This window comes from Oncorhynchus nerka, linkage group LG11 (genome assembly GCF_034236695.1).
Source record: "Oncorhynchus nerka isolate Pitt River linkage group LG11, Oner_Uvic_2.0, whole genome shotgun sequence".
NCBI classification, from domain to species: Eukaryota; Metazoa; Chordata; class Actinopteri; order Salmoniformes; family Salmonidae; genus Oncorhynchus; species Oncorhynchus nerka.
Window position 1 is genome coordinate 35,510,978 of NC_088406.1, and position 13,849 is coordinate 35,524,826.

A 13,849-nucleotide genomic window follows, 5' to 3' on the forward strand; every position below is an offset into this window, starting at 1 on the left:
TGTGTCAATGCAACTCCAACCTCTCATCACCAGCACCAGTCACCACCAGAGAGCAGCACTGTTCTGTACAATACTGTAACGTATCAGGTCCACCATCATCATAGATGGTGAAACTAAAATCAACGTTCACAAATCCTAGTCTCAGCAATTCAAGATCTTGATCAGCAGTGTATACGTAAATCCAGATGTGCTAGAGCAGGTATTCCCAAACTGGGGTACGCCAAATAAAAATGGGATTCATATTTTAAAATATATATAATATATATTTTAATATCTATATTTTTATATATACAGTCCATTTATATTTTTCAACTGGGCTATACATTTGGGTGAGTTTTTTCTCGCCTGAGTAGCCTAGTTTCACTGCCAAAAATAAAATGAAACCATCTAGTGTTCAGCGAAATAACAACACAATGTCAAATACAGGTAGCCTAATCAAATCATTAACATCCAATCACATTAACCGTTACTCTCTCGCTTCCAATAATGGTCCGTATGTGGCCAAACGTAGCTGCTGCTCATTCCGTTTGCACGAAAATGGACGAATGTTGTATAGCTCTACGTACTGTCAGGAATCCACAGATATGTTTTTTACCTCACTGAATAATGTTCACTCTATCAGTGATATAGAATCTAAACAGTGTGATGAACCCATCAAAGTTGAAGAGATTATAGAGTCTATCAAACATCTAAAGAACAATAAATCACCAGGTGTTGATGGAATTACATCAGAATTTTACAAATTATTTTCTGAACAAGTAGCTCCCTTCCTATTCGAAGTCTTTTTAGAGAGTATTAAAAACAATGTTCTCCCTCCTACAATGAGTCAGGGGTTAATAACACTGATACCTAAGCCTAAAAAAGAAGTGCTGCTCATCGATAACTGGCGTCCAATTTGTCTTCTTAATAATGACTATAAGATATTAGCCTCACTACTTGCAAAAAGAATTAAAGAAGTTTTGGATGCAATCATTGATGAAACACAGTCTGGCTTCATGAGGAACAGACATATTTCTAACAATGTCAGACTAGTATTAGACGTACTTGACTACTCAGACCTAATAACTGAGGATAGCTTCATATTATTTTTTGATTTTTATAAAGCATTTGACACAGTAGAGCATCAGTTTCTCTTCCACTCCCTTGAGAGACTTGGCTTTGGGGATTTTTTCTGTAAGGCTATTAAGACTCTCTATGCAAATGGTAACAGCTCTATCAAATTGAAATATGGCACCTCACCTAGATTTGAGTTAAAGAGAGGAATTAGGCAAGGTTGTCCTATCTCTCCGTACCTGTTTTTATTAATCACCCAACTTCTTGCAAATTCTTTAAATAATAGTCCTGTACAAGGTATTTCCATAGCTGGTAAAGAAATTATTATAAGCCAGCTGGCTGACGATACTACACTTTTTCTGAAAGACGCTAACCAAATTCCCATATCGATCAATGTGATACAATCCTTTTCCAAAGCGTCTGGTCTATATCTTAACATTAAGAAATGTGAACTCATGGCTGTCAAAGATTGTGTGACACCTTCATATTATGGTATTCCAGTAAAAGAAGAACTTACATATTTAGGCATAACCATTACAAAGGATCAGAAGTCTAGAGGCTTACTAAATTTTAACCCTCTTATTAAAAAAAACCCAGAAGAAACTAAATCAATGGCTACAGAGGGACTTATCTTTAAAAGGTAGAGTCCTAATAACCAAGGCTGAAGGTATCTCTAGACTAACATATGGTGCTCTATCTTTATATTTTGACCGTAAAATACGCAAGGAGATAGACCAGATGCTTTTCAACTTTCTTTGGAGAAACCGTACCCATTACATTAGGAAAACTGTTGTAATGAACACTTATGAGAATGGTGGACTGAATTTTCTGGATTTTACTACTTTAAATAATACTTTCAAGATCAATTGGATAAAACAATTCCTAAGAAGACCCACTTCTATCTGGAATTGTATTCCTCATCATGTCTTCTCTACTTTTGGTGGCCTTAACTTCATGTTGTTTTGCAATTATAATATTGACAAAGTTCCAGTGAAACTTTTTGCTTTTCATCGGCAGGTTTTCTTGTCATGGTCCTTAATTTATACACACAATTTTTCTCCACACAGATATTATATATGGAATAATCGGGATATATTGTATAAAAATACCTCTCTGTTTTTAGAATATTGGTTCAGAAATAATATCCTATTGGTGAGCCAACTGGTAAATGCAGAGGGTCTTTTACTCAGTTATAAAGAATTCTTATCACTTTACAAGGTCCCTGTAACACCTAAAGATTTTGCAATTGTTTTAGATGCCATTCCCTCAGGTGTTGCTATGTTATTCAGGAACATGTCAAGACCTGACCCTCAGAGCCTACCTTCTATTGACCCTGTTGACTCATCAGTAGGAAAGATTTGTTTCTCTTTTGGTCCATTCAACAACAGAGCGATACGATCCTTGTTTCAGCAGGATGTTGTATCTATACCTTATGTCATGCCTTATTGGAATGGATTTATTGATAATATCTGTTGGAAAAAAGTTTGGATGTTGCCACAAACATACCTACTTGTTAACAAAATTAAGGAAGTTTCCTTTAAAATTATTCATAAATACTATCCTGCCAACCACTATATGAAGAAGTTTAAGGAAAACATCAACTCAAATTGCTCCTTTTGTAATGACCACCCAGAAACAGTTGTGCATCTTTTTTGGCATTGTATGCATGTAAGAAAACTGTGGCAAGACATCAGTAGGTTTATAATTGAACACATTTATGAAGATTTTACACTATTGTGGAGAGATGTACTGTTTGGATTCTTTACATACAATAGAAATAAGCGGAATCATTTTTATGTAATTAATTTCATTATTCTTTTGGCCAAATTTCATATACACAAATGTAAATTTACAAACAGAAAACCACATTTTCGTATCCTACAAAAAGAAATTGAACTGTATTTTAAGACGGTTAAATGCTCTACTCACAAAAAAGCTGTTAGAATTGTAAGTATATGCATGTCCCTTAAGGTCCTTGTGTAATTGTAATGTGATATTGTACCCCCTAGCTCGATTGTCCATTGTTTGTAATCTATGTATGCTTGTGTTCCCTCATGTGCTTTATGTATTGATTTGTTGTTAATAAAAAATTTAAAAAATAATTTAAATTTTTTTTTTTTAAATGGACGAATGGTTAGAAGACGTAAGGCCCGCGTCCATAGAGACAGATACCAGCTCTACTACCAGCAGTACTACACCTGCACCTGTTGACGACACAAGTTGTTCTGCTTCCACGAGCACATCCAATGCTAGCATCAGTAATTCTACATTTGTTGTTAGCTTAGCTAGCATGGACACTGACAGTTGTGAATCTGATGCAGCCGAAGAGCTACTGCTGCACTGCTCAAAAAATAAAGGGAACACTTAAACAACACAATGTAACTCCAAGTCAATCACACTTCTGTGAAATCAAACTGTCCACTTAGGAAGCAACACCGATTGACAATACATTTCACATGCTGTTGTGCAAATGGAATAGAGAACAGATGGAAATTATAGGCAATTATAGCAAGACACCCCCAATAAAGGAGTGGTTCTGCAGGTGGTGACTACAGACCACTTCTCAGTTCCTATGCTTCCTGGCTGATGTTTTGGTCACTTTTGAATGCTGGCGGTGCTTTCACTCTAGTGGTAGCATGAGACAGAGTCTTACAACCCACACAAGTGGCTCTGGTAGTGCAGCTCATCCAGGATGACACATCAATGCGAGCTGTGGCAAGAAGGTTTGCTGTGTCTGTCAGCGTAGTGTCCAGAGCATGAAGGCGCTACCAGGAGACAGGCCAGTACATCAGGAGGAGGCCGTAGGAGGGCAACAACCCAGCAGCAGGACCGCTACCTCCGCCTTTGTGCAAGGAGGAGCAGGAGGATCACTGCCAGAGCCCTGCAAAATGACCTCCACCAGGCCACAAATTAGCATGTGTCTGCTCAAACGGTCAGAAACAGACTCCATGAGGGTGGTATGAGGGCCCAACGTCCACAGGTGGGGGTTGTGCTTACAGCCCAACACCGTGCAGGACATTTGGCATTTGCCAGAGAACACCAAGATTGGCAAATTCGCCCCTGGTGCCCTGTGCTCTTCACTGATGAAAGCAGGTTCACACTGAGCACATGTGACAGACGTGACAGTCTGGAGACGCCGTGGAGAACGTTCTGCTGCCTGCAACATCCTCCAGCATGACCGGTTTGGCGGTGGGTCAGTCATGGTGTGGGGTGGCATTTCTTTGGGGGGCCGCACAGCCCTCCATGTGCTCGCCAGAGGTAGCCTGACTGCCATTAGGTACCGAGATGAGATCCTCAGACCCCTTGTGAGACCATATGCTGGTGCGGTTGGCCCTGGGTTCCTCCTAATGCAAGACAATGCTAGACCTCATGTGGCTGGAGTGTGTCAGCAGTTCCTGCAAGAGGAAGGCATTGATGCTATGGACTGGCCCGCCCGTTCCCCAGACCTGAATCCAATTGAGCACATCTGGGACATCATGTCTTGCTCCATCCACCAACGCCACGTTGCACCACAGACTGTCCAGGAGTTGGCAGATTTTTTAGTCCAGGTCTGGGAGGAGATCCCTCAGGAGACCATCCGCCACCTCATCAGGAGCATGGCCAGGCGTTGTAGGGAGGTCATACAGGCACGTGGAGGCCACACACACTACTGAGCCTCATTTGACTTACTTGTTTTAAGGACATTACATCAAAGTTGGATCAGTGGTTTTCCACTTTAATTTTGAGTGTGACTCCAAATCCAGACCTCCATGGGTTGATAAATTTGATTTCCATTGATAATTTTTGTGTGATTTTGTTGTCAGCACATTCAACTATGTAAAGCAAAAAGTATTTAAAAAAATATTTCATTCATTCAGATCTAGGATGTGTTATTTTAGTGTTCCCTTAATTTTTTTGAGCAGTGTATATTGAGAGTAGTGCCTTTCCTCAGCCACAGTTATATGTGCAAAATGACTATCTCACAACTTGATGAAACTTTCACTCTTGCGCAGACATTTTAAAACAAAACAGGCCAATTTGGAAAATAAGCAAGAATTAAGACAACTTTCGAGTAGTAAGACATGCATAATAGCAACAGATACCATTAATAAGAAGGGGCTAGAAGCGTCTTATATGGTGAACTACTGAGTGGCTAGGACAGACAAGCCCAATACTTTTGTGGAGGACTTAATCCTTCCTGCTGCCGTGGATATGGCCGGGACAATTCTGGGGGAAAAGGCCCAAAAAACTATACAGACAATGAAGAAGTAGGTCTTATACGCAAGTCGGTTAGTGAGTATGCCTCCCCTTTAGTCATGGTATGGAAGAAAGACTGGAGTTTGAGGTTATGCACTGACTTCAGGTGGATGAATGCATGAACGGTGAAGGACGCTCCTCCCCTTCCTCATCAAGCAGATGGCCTCGCAGCCCTTGGTGGCAGTGCATTTTTCAGCACCATGGACTTGACCTCGGGATTTTATAACATTCCAGTTCATGAAGAGGACAAGAAGTACACAGCCTTTACCACACAGATGGGACTTTATGAGTACAATTGCATGCCACAAGGTCTGTGTAACAGCCCGGCCTCTTTCATGAGAATGATGTTAAGTATATTTGGGGACCTAAACTTCTCAAATCTCCTTTGTTACCTAGATGACTTGTTGGTCTTTGCACCCACCGAGGAACAGGCTCTACAGCGACTTGAAGTTGTGTTTAGCCGTCCAAGAGCCAACAATCTCAAACTAGCACCCAAAAAATGCCACTTCCTACGAAGAACAGTGAAATTCCTCGGACATATCATTAAAGAGGATGGTGTGTCAGTGGATCCTGAGAAGGTGGAGGCCATTGCCAAGATGAGCCAAGCTCAGCTGATGGAGGCAGACGGATGCACTCCCTCTGCTCGGAGGCTGAAATCATTCTTGGGTTTGGTATTATATTACCAGCACTTCATTCCTGACTGTTCTGCTATAGCCAGACCTTTGTTTGCACTCACTGGGGGTCAAAAGAGAAGAGGAAGAGATGGGAAGAAGGGCAACAGTGGGATTTTCCGGAAGCTGACGCTATCGGATTGGACTGAGGAGTGTGTCGATGCATTCCAGAAGCTGAAGGATGCTCTTTTGAATTGTGTCGTGCTAGCTCACCCTGATTTCGAGAGGCCGTTCATTCTCTTCACTGACGCTTCCTTGGATACTTCCGGCGCCGACTGAGATGGCCGCCTCGCTTCGCGTTCCTAGGAAACTATGCAGTTTTTTGTTTTTTTTACGTGTTATTTCTTACATTAGTACCCCAGGTCATCTTAGGTTTCATTACATACAGTCGAGAAGAACTACTGAATATAAGATCAGCGCCAACTCACCATCAGTACGACCAAGAATATGTTTTCCGCGACGCGGATCCGGTGTTCTGCCTTACAAACAGGACAACGGAATGGATCGCATGCAGCGACCCAAGGAAACGACTCCGAAAAAGAGGGAAACGAGGCGGTGTTCTGGTCAGACTCCGAAAAAGGGCACATCGCGCAGCACTCCCCAGCATTCTTCTTGCCAATGTCCAGTCTCTTGACAACAAGGTTGACGAAATCCGAGCAAGAGTAGCATTCCAGAGGGACATCAGAGACTGCAACGTTCTCTGCTTCACAGAAACATGGCTAACTGGGAAGACGCAATCCGAGGCGGTGCAGCCAACGGGTTTCTCCACGCATCGCGCCGACAGAAACAAACATCTTTCTGGTAAGAAGAGTGGCGGGGGCGTATGCCTCATGACTAACGAGACATGGTGTGATGAAGGAAACATACAGGAACTCAAATCCTTCTGTTCACCTGATTTAGAATTCCTCACAATCAAATGTAGACCGCATTATCTTCCAAGAGAATTCTCCTCGATTATAATCACAGCCGTATATATCCCCCCAAGCAGACACATCGATGGCTCTGAACGAACTTTATTTAACTCTTTGCAAACTGGAAACCATTTATCCGGAGGCTGCATTCATTGTAGCTGGGGATTTTAACAAAGCTAATCTGAAAACAAGACTCCCTAAATTTTACCAGCATATCGATTGCGCAACCAGGGGTGGTAAAACCTTGGATCATTGTTACTCTAACTTCCGCGACGCATATAAGGCCCTGCCCCGCCCCCTTTCGGAAAAGCTGACCACGACTCCATTTTGCTGATCCCTGCCTACAGGCAGAAACTAAAACAAGAGGCTCCCACGCTGAGGTCTGTCCAACGCTGGTCAGACCAAGCTGACTCCACACTCCAAGACTGCTTCCATCACGTGGACTGGGACATGTTTCGTATTGCGTCAGATGGAAATATTGACGAATACGCTGATTCGGTGTGCGAGTTCATTAGAACGTGCGTCGAAGATGTCGTTCCCATAGCAACGATAAAAACATTCCCAAACCAGAAACCGTGGATTGATGGCAGCATTCGCGTGAAACTGAAAGCGCGAACCACTGCTTTTAATCAGGGCAAGGTGTCTGGTAATATGTCCGAATATAAACAATGCAGCTATTCCCTCCGCAAGGCTATTAAACAAGCTAAGCGTCAGTACAGAGACAAAGTGGAATCTCAATTCAATGGCTCAGACACAAGAGGCATGTGGCAGGGTCTACAGTCAATCACGGACTACAAGAAGAAACCCAGCCCAGTCACGGACCAGGATGTCTTGCTCCCAGGCAGACTAAATCACTTTTTGCCCGCTTTGAGGACAATACAGTGCCACTGACACGGCCTGCAACGAAAACATGCGGTCTCTCCTTCACTGCAGCCGAGGTGAGTAAGACATTTAAACGTGTTAACCCTCGCAAGGCTGCAGGCCCAGACGGCATCCCCAGCCGCGCCCTCAGAGCATGCGCAGACCAGCTGGCCGGTGTGTTTACGGACATATTCAATCAATCCCTATACCAGTCTGCTGTTCCCACATGCTTCAAGAGGGCCACCATTGTTCCTGTTCCCAAGAAAGCTAAGGTAACTGAGCTAAACGACTACCGCCCCGTAGCACTCACTTCCGTCATCATGAAGTGCTTTGAGAGACTAGTCAAGGACCATATCACCTCCACCCTACCTGACACCCTAGACCCACTCCAATTTGCTTACCGCCCAAATAGGTCCACAGACGATGCAATCTCAACCACACTGCACACTGCCCTAACCCACCTGGACAAGAGGAATACCTATGTGAGAATGCTGTTCATCGACTACAGCTCGGCATTCAATACCATAGTACCCTCCAAGCTCGTCATCAAGCTCGAGACCCTGGGTCTCGACCCCGCCCTGTGCAACTGGGTACTGGACTTCCTGACGGGCCGCCCACAGGTGGTGAGGGTAGGCAACAACATCTCCTCCCCGCTGATCCTCAACACGGGGCCCCACAAGGGTGCGTTCTGAGCCCTCTCCTGTACTCCCTGTTCACCCACGACTGCGTGGCCATGCACGCCTCCAACTCAATCATCAAGTTTGCGGACGACACAACAGTGGTAGGCTTGATTACCAACAACGACGAGACGGCCTACAGGGAGGAGGTGAGGGCCCTCAGAGTGTGGTGTCAGGAAAATAACCTCACACTCAACGTCAACAAAACTAAGGAGATGATTGTGGACTTCAGGAAACAGCAGAGGGAACACCCCCTATCCACATCGATGGATCAGTAGTGGAGAGGGTAGCAAGTTTTAAGTTCCTCGGCATACACATCACAGACAAACTGAATTGGTCCACTCACACTGACAGCGTCGTGAAGAAGGCGCAGCAGCGCCTCTTCAACCTCAGGAGGCTGAAGAAATTCGGCTTGTCACCAAAAGCACTCACAAACTTCTACAGATGCACAATCGAGAGCATCCTGGCGGGCTGTATCACCGCCTGGTACGGCAACTGCTCCGCCCTCAACCGTAAGGCTCTCCAGAGGGTAGTGAGGTCTTCACAACGCATCACCGGGGCAAACTACCTGCCCTCCAGGACACCTACACCACCCGATGTTACAGGAAGGCCATAAAGATCATCAAGGACATCAACCACCCGAACCACTGCCTGTTCACCCCGCTATCATCCAGAAGGCGAGGTCAGTACAGGTGCATCAAAGCTGGGACCGAGAGACTGAAAAACAGCTTCTATCTCAAGGCCATCAGACTGTTAAACAGCAATCACTAACATTGAGTGGCTGCTGCCAACACACTGTCATTGACACTGACCCAACTCCAGCCACTTTAATAATGGGAATTGATGGGAAATGATGTAAATATATCACTAGCCACTTTAAACAATGCTACCTTATATAATGTTACTTACCCTACACTATTCATCTCATATGCATATGTATATACTGTACTCTAGATCATCGACTGCATTCTTATGTCACTAGCCACTTTAACTATGCCACTTTGTTTACTTTGTCTACATACTCATCTCATATGTATATACTGTACTCGATACCATCTACTGTATGCTGCTCTGTACCATCACTCATTCATATATCCTTATGTACATATTCCTTATCCCCTTACACTGTGTATAAGACAGTAGTTTTGGAATTGTTAGTTAGATTACTTGTTGGTTATCACTGCATTGTCGGAACTAGAAGCACAAGCATTTCGCTACACTCGCATTAACATCTGCTAACCATGTGTATGTGACAAATAAAATTTGATTTGATTTGATTTGATTTGATTTGATGTTCTTGGGGCTGTGCTTTGCCAAGTACCTGAAGGTGAAGATAAGGCAAGGCCCGTAGCATTTGCGAGCAAGACCCTGAGTAAGTCGCAGAGAAGGTATGCGGCACACAGACTTGAATTTCTAGCACTGAAATGGAGTGTTTGTGAGAAATTCAGTCACTGGCTTAATTAAGGGGCACGAGTTCACTGTCTGGACAGATGGTAACCCGTTAACGTACATCATGACAAAACTCAAGCTGGACGCTTGCGAGCAAAGATGGGTTGCCAAGCTGGCACCGTACAACTTTGATTTGAAGCGTATCCCAGGCAGCAAGAATACCGTAGCAGATGCACTGAGCCGCGAACCCTTCGCAGTGACTGTCGCGCAGGGACTGATGAGGGAGTCCTACCTAGCACTTCTGTCTGAGGCTGTTGGGACGTTTAATGATGATGTCCAAGATGCCTTCTGTTGGGCTTCTTATCCCCAGGAGATAACCTCTTTGACCACTGCTGAAGTGAAGGCCATATGTCTGCTCCATATCGACTGGGAATGTTCAACGGAGATGCAAGCAATCCAGCTTGGTTCCAACACCCAACGGCTGCTTTCTCCTGGTATTGACACTTTGCCTGAACTCTCGCACGAGAAACTTCGAGATCTCCAGCTGCAAGACTCTGTGACTTCCAAGGTCATCCCTTTCGTCTTCAATAAGAAACGGCCCACCAGACGAGATCGATACAATGTTTCATCTAAAGTGTTGTTGCTGATGAAACAGTGGGATCGCTTGATCCTAAGAGAGGGAGTTCTGTCATTAAGGAGAGTCACACAAACCGGAGAAAGTTCCAGTATGTCTTGCCAGAGGTGTTGAGACTCAAAGCGATGACTGGCATTCACAACCTTGCAGGACATCAAGGCCGAGCTAGAACTCTAGCTCTGGCCAGACAGAGATTTTTCTGGCCTGCAATGGAGAGAGACATCAAAGAGTATGTGCGCTGCTGCCAGAGATGCGTTCTAGCAAAGACTCCAGAGCCAGCGGCTAGAGCCCCGTTAGAGCATCAAAACTTGCTCTCCCATGGAGTTGGTGTGATTGGATTTTTGGACAGCGGAAGACAGTAAGAAGAACTCAGTTGATGTTCTGGTGGGGACTGACCACTTCTCTAAACTTGCCTATGCATGGCCATGTAGAAACCAGACAGCCAAGCAAGTAGCTCGTAAACCGTGGGATCATGTCTTCTGTGTCTACGGATTTGCATCAAGGATCCATACTGATCAGGGTGCAAATTTTGAAGGTGAGCTAATAGCAGAACTGCTTAAGCTCTCCGGTGTCCAAAAGTCAAGAACCACAGCATATCACCCAATGGGGAATGGAGAAACTGAACGCTTCAACAGGACTTTAGGTAGCATGCTCAGGAGTCTGCCCTTGAAAACCAAAGAACATTGGCCTGAACAAATCCAGTCATTAACATTTGCCTACAATGCCACTGTTCACGAGACTATGGGCTATGCTCCATTCTTTCTCATGTTTGGTAGAGTCCCTCGGCTACCAGTGGATGTTATGTTCCGCAATGTTTTGGACGACTCCAGTGTTGTGGATTGCAACAAGTATGTCGAGAATCTGATCACTGGGCTGAAGGAAGCTATGAGTGTTGCCCAAAGGCACACTGACAAGCAACAGAGACGACAAGGTCGGGAGTATGACAAGCGGTTTAAAGGCATCAGTTTGTCCATGGGGGATCGTGTCCTCATCGCCAACAAGGGTGAAAGGGGCCGCCGCAAGTTGACTGACAAGTGGAACCTCGAGATTTTCACAGTGACTTCAGTCAATCCACAAACTCACATGTACATAATCCAATACCGTTACGGCAGAGAGAAAGTGGTTCACAGGAATCTACCACTGCAGGTGAATTTCCTGCCATTTGAAATTGATGATTCAGTGCACTTCAATGACAGTGATGCTGCAGGGCCTTCAATCAATGTAGATGCAGGAGAGGTCACCCACTCCGGCGATGGACTGGACAGGGAAGACATGGAGGACTCTGGGGAGGAAAGTGCATCCTGGCTGGCGGAGGATTCAAGCGATTACTCCGAGCTCTGAACATCGGATGGGAAGTCAGAGCCAGAAGAACCTTGTTGGCTTGAGGAAAATTACCTGGGAAGCACCTCTGAGATTCTGGAGCTGATTCCTTCAAACCCACCTCTGATCAATGATCTAAGGCCAGAGCCACTGTTAGTAACCATGGCCCCTAGCCCAGTGGCAGGTCGCACAAGGGCGGGGAGGGTACTTAAACCAGTCAAGAGACTAATAGAGTCAATCCACCAGAAGGTGTAAGTTTAACATAGTACAGAGAGATGATTTAGTACAGAATTACTTTTTTTAAGGCTAAGAAGGTAGGTATAGTGTAAGAGGCACTATGCATCTAGGGGCAGTTGAAGGCCTGACCAACTTTCACTTGCCCTGAACCCTATGGGTAGCTTTGAGCTGAATTCAGAATTAAGCCTTGAGCTTGGTAGGTTATTTTGTTGTTTTACAAGGTTGGTGAAATTCAGGAGGGGTGAATGTAACAGTTGTTAAAGTACTATGTGAATTTCACCAGGTTCATATATTAATATGTTGTGTTGATTTGTTATTATTCATGCCTGGATCCTGTGAGAAGGGGAGTGTGTACTTATGTTTTGCCCTGCGTGCTAGTGCTAAAATCATTTTGATCCACTGAGAGAGGTAGGCACGCTTTTTCTGTCTTCAGAAAAGTTTGATTATTTTAAGTGCAAAGTCATACACACAGTGTTTTGTTCATAGAGGTTACGCATAAGTGGATGATATTGTTAAGATGCACTTGTAATTGTACTTTTTAGGATGATATCAACATTCTGAATTCAACATGTTGTTAATAGCTAGCTAAGGTATTAGCAAGTTATTGTATGTGTTAACGATGGCTAGCTCCTCGAATGATCCCAGTCCCTCCTATTGTGCATCTGTTGTAGAAAGAGGTGACGATTCTCGGAATATATGTGCTCTACAAATGTTTTATTTCCTTTTGGATGCAGGTATGTGGTTTTATCTATGTAAAATATGTTATGTATAATAAGGTGAGAGTGTATTCATTTTTGTATTCGAAAATCATTTTGATGCACTGAGAGAGAAAGAGGTGACAATTCTCAGGACATATGTGCTCTACAAATGTTTTATTTCCTTTTGGATGCAGATGCAGGATGCAGAGAGTGAGTTCTGTTTGATTAAAACTACCTGATCTCCAAAGTCCACGTCTATAGTCTTAATCAACCACACACAACGCAGAGTTACAGCGGTGCAGTATAGCACCGGTTACACCTTCATCAAACAACACTGCTTCACGACACATCAGTGACATGGCAAGAGATGTTTGAAACAATTACTGCTTCGCATACAAGCCAGTGAATTCTATGCATTACGGTTGGATGAGTCAACAGATGTGGCGGGCCTGGCACAGCTCCTGGTATATGTCTGTTATGTTTATGGGGCGTCAATTAAGGAAGACATCCTCTTCTGCAAACCACTGGAAACCAGGACTACAGTACTGGACAGCTTTGTGACATCAAGTGGACTTAGGTGGTCAAGATGTGTTGGTATCTGTACTGATGGCGCAAAAGCCATGACAGGGAGACATAGTGAAGTGGTAACGTGTGTGCAAGTGTAACAGTATAACTTTAGTCCGTCCCCTAGCCCGGGACCCTCTGCACACATCAACAACAGTCACCCAAGAAGCATCATTACCCATCGCTCCACAAAAGCCGCGGCCCATACAGAGCAAGGGGAACCACTACTTCAAGGTCTCAAAGCGAGCGACTTCACCGATTGAAACGCTATTAGCGCGCACCACCGCTAACTAGCTAGCCATTTCACATCGGTTACACAAGCAGTTGCTCCCGCAGTTGATCCCGACGCCACTTGAGTACACTGCAGCATCCACCGAGAGGCTCTTACTGCCAAGGGAATGCCTGATAGCTTGAAAGACGTTTTGGACTCTACAGTAAAAATGGTTAACTTTGTTAAAGCAAGGCCTTGTGTATTTTCTGCACTATGCAATGATATGGACAGCGACCATGTGATGCCTTTACAAGGGGCAAAGTATTGACATGTTGTTGTTTTTTTGCTTGCATGATGACAAGTTTCTCACACGACTGGCCGATCTGG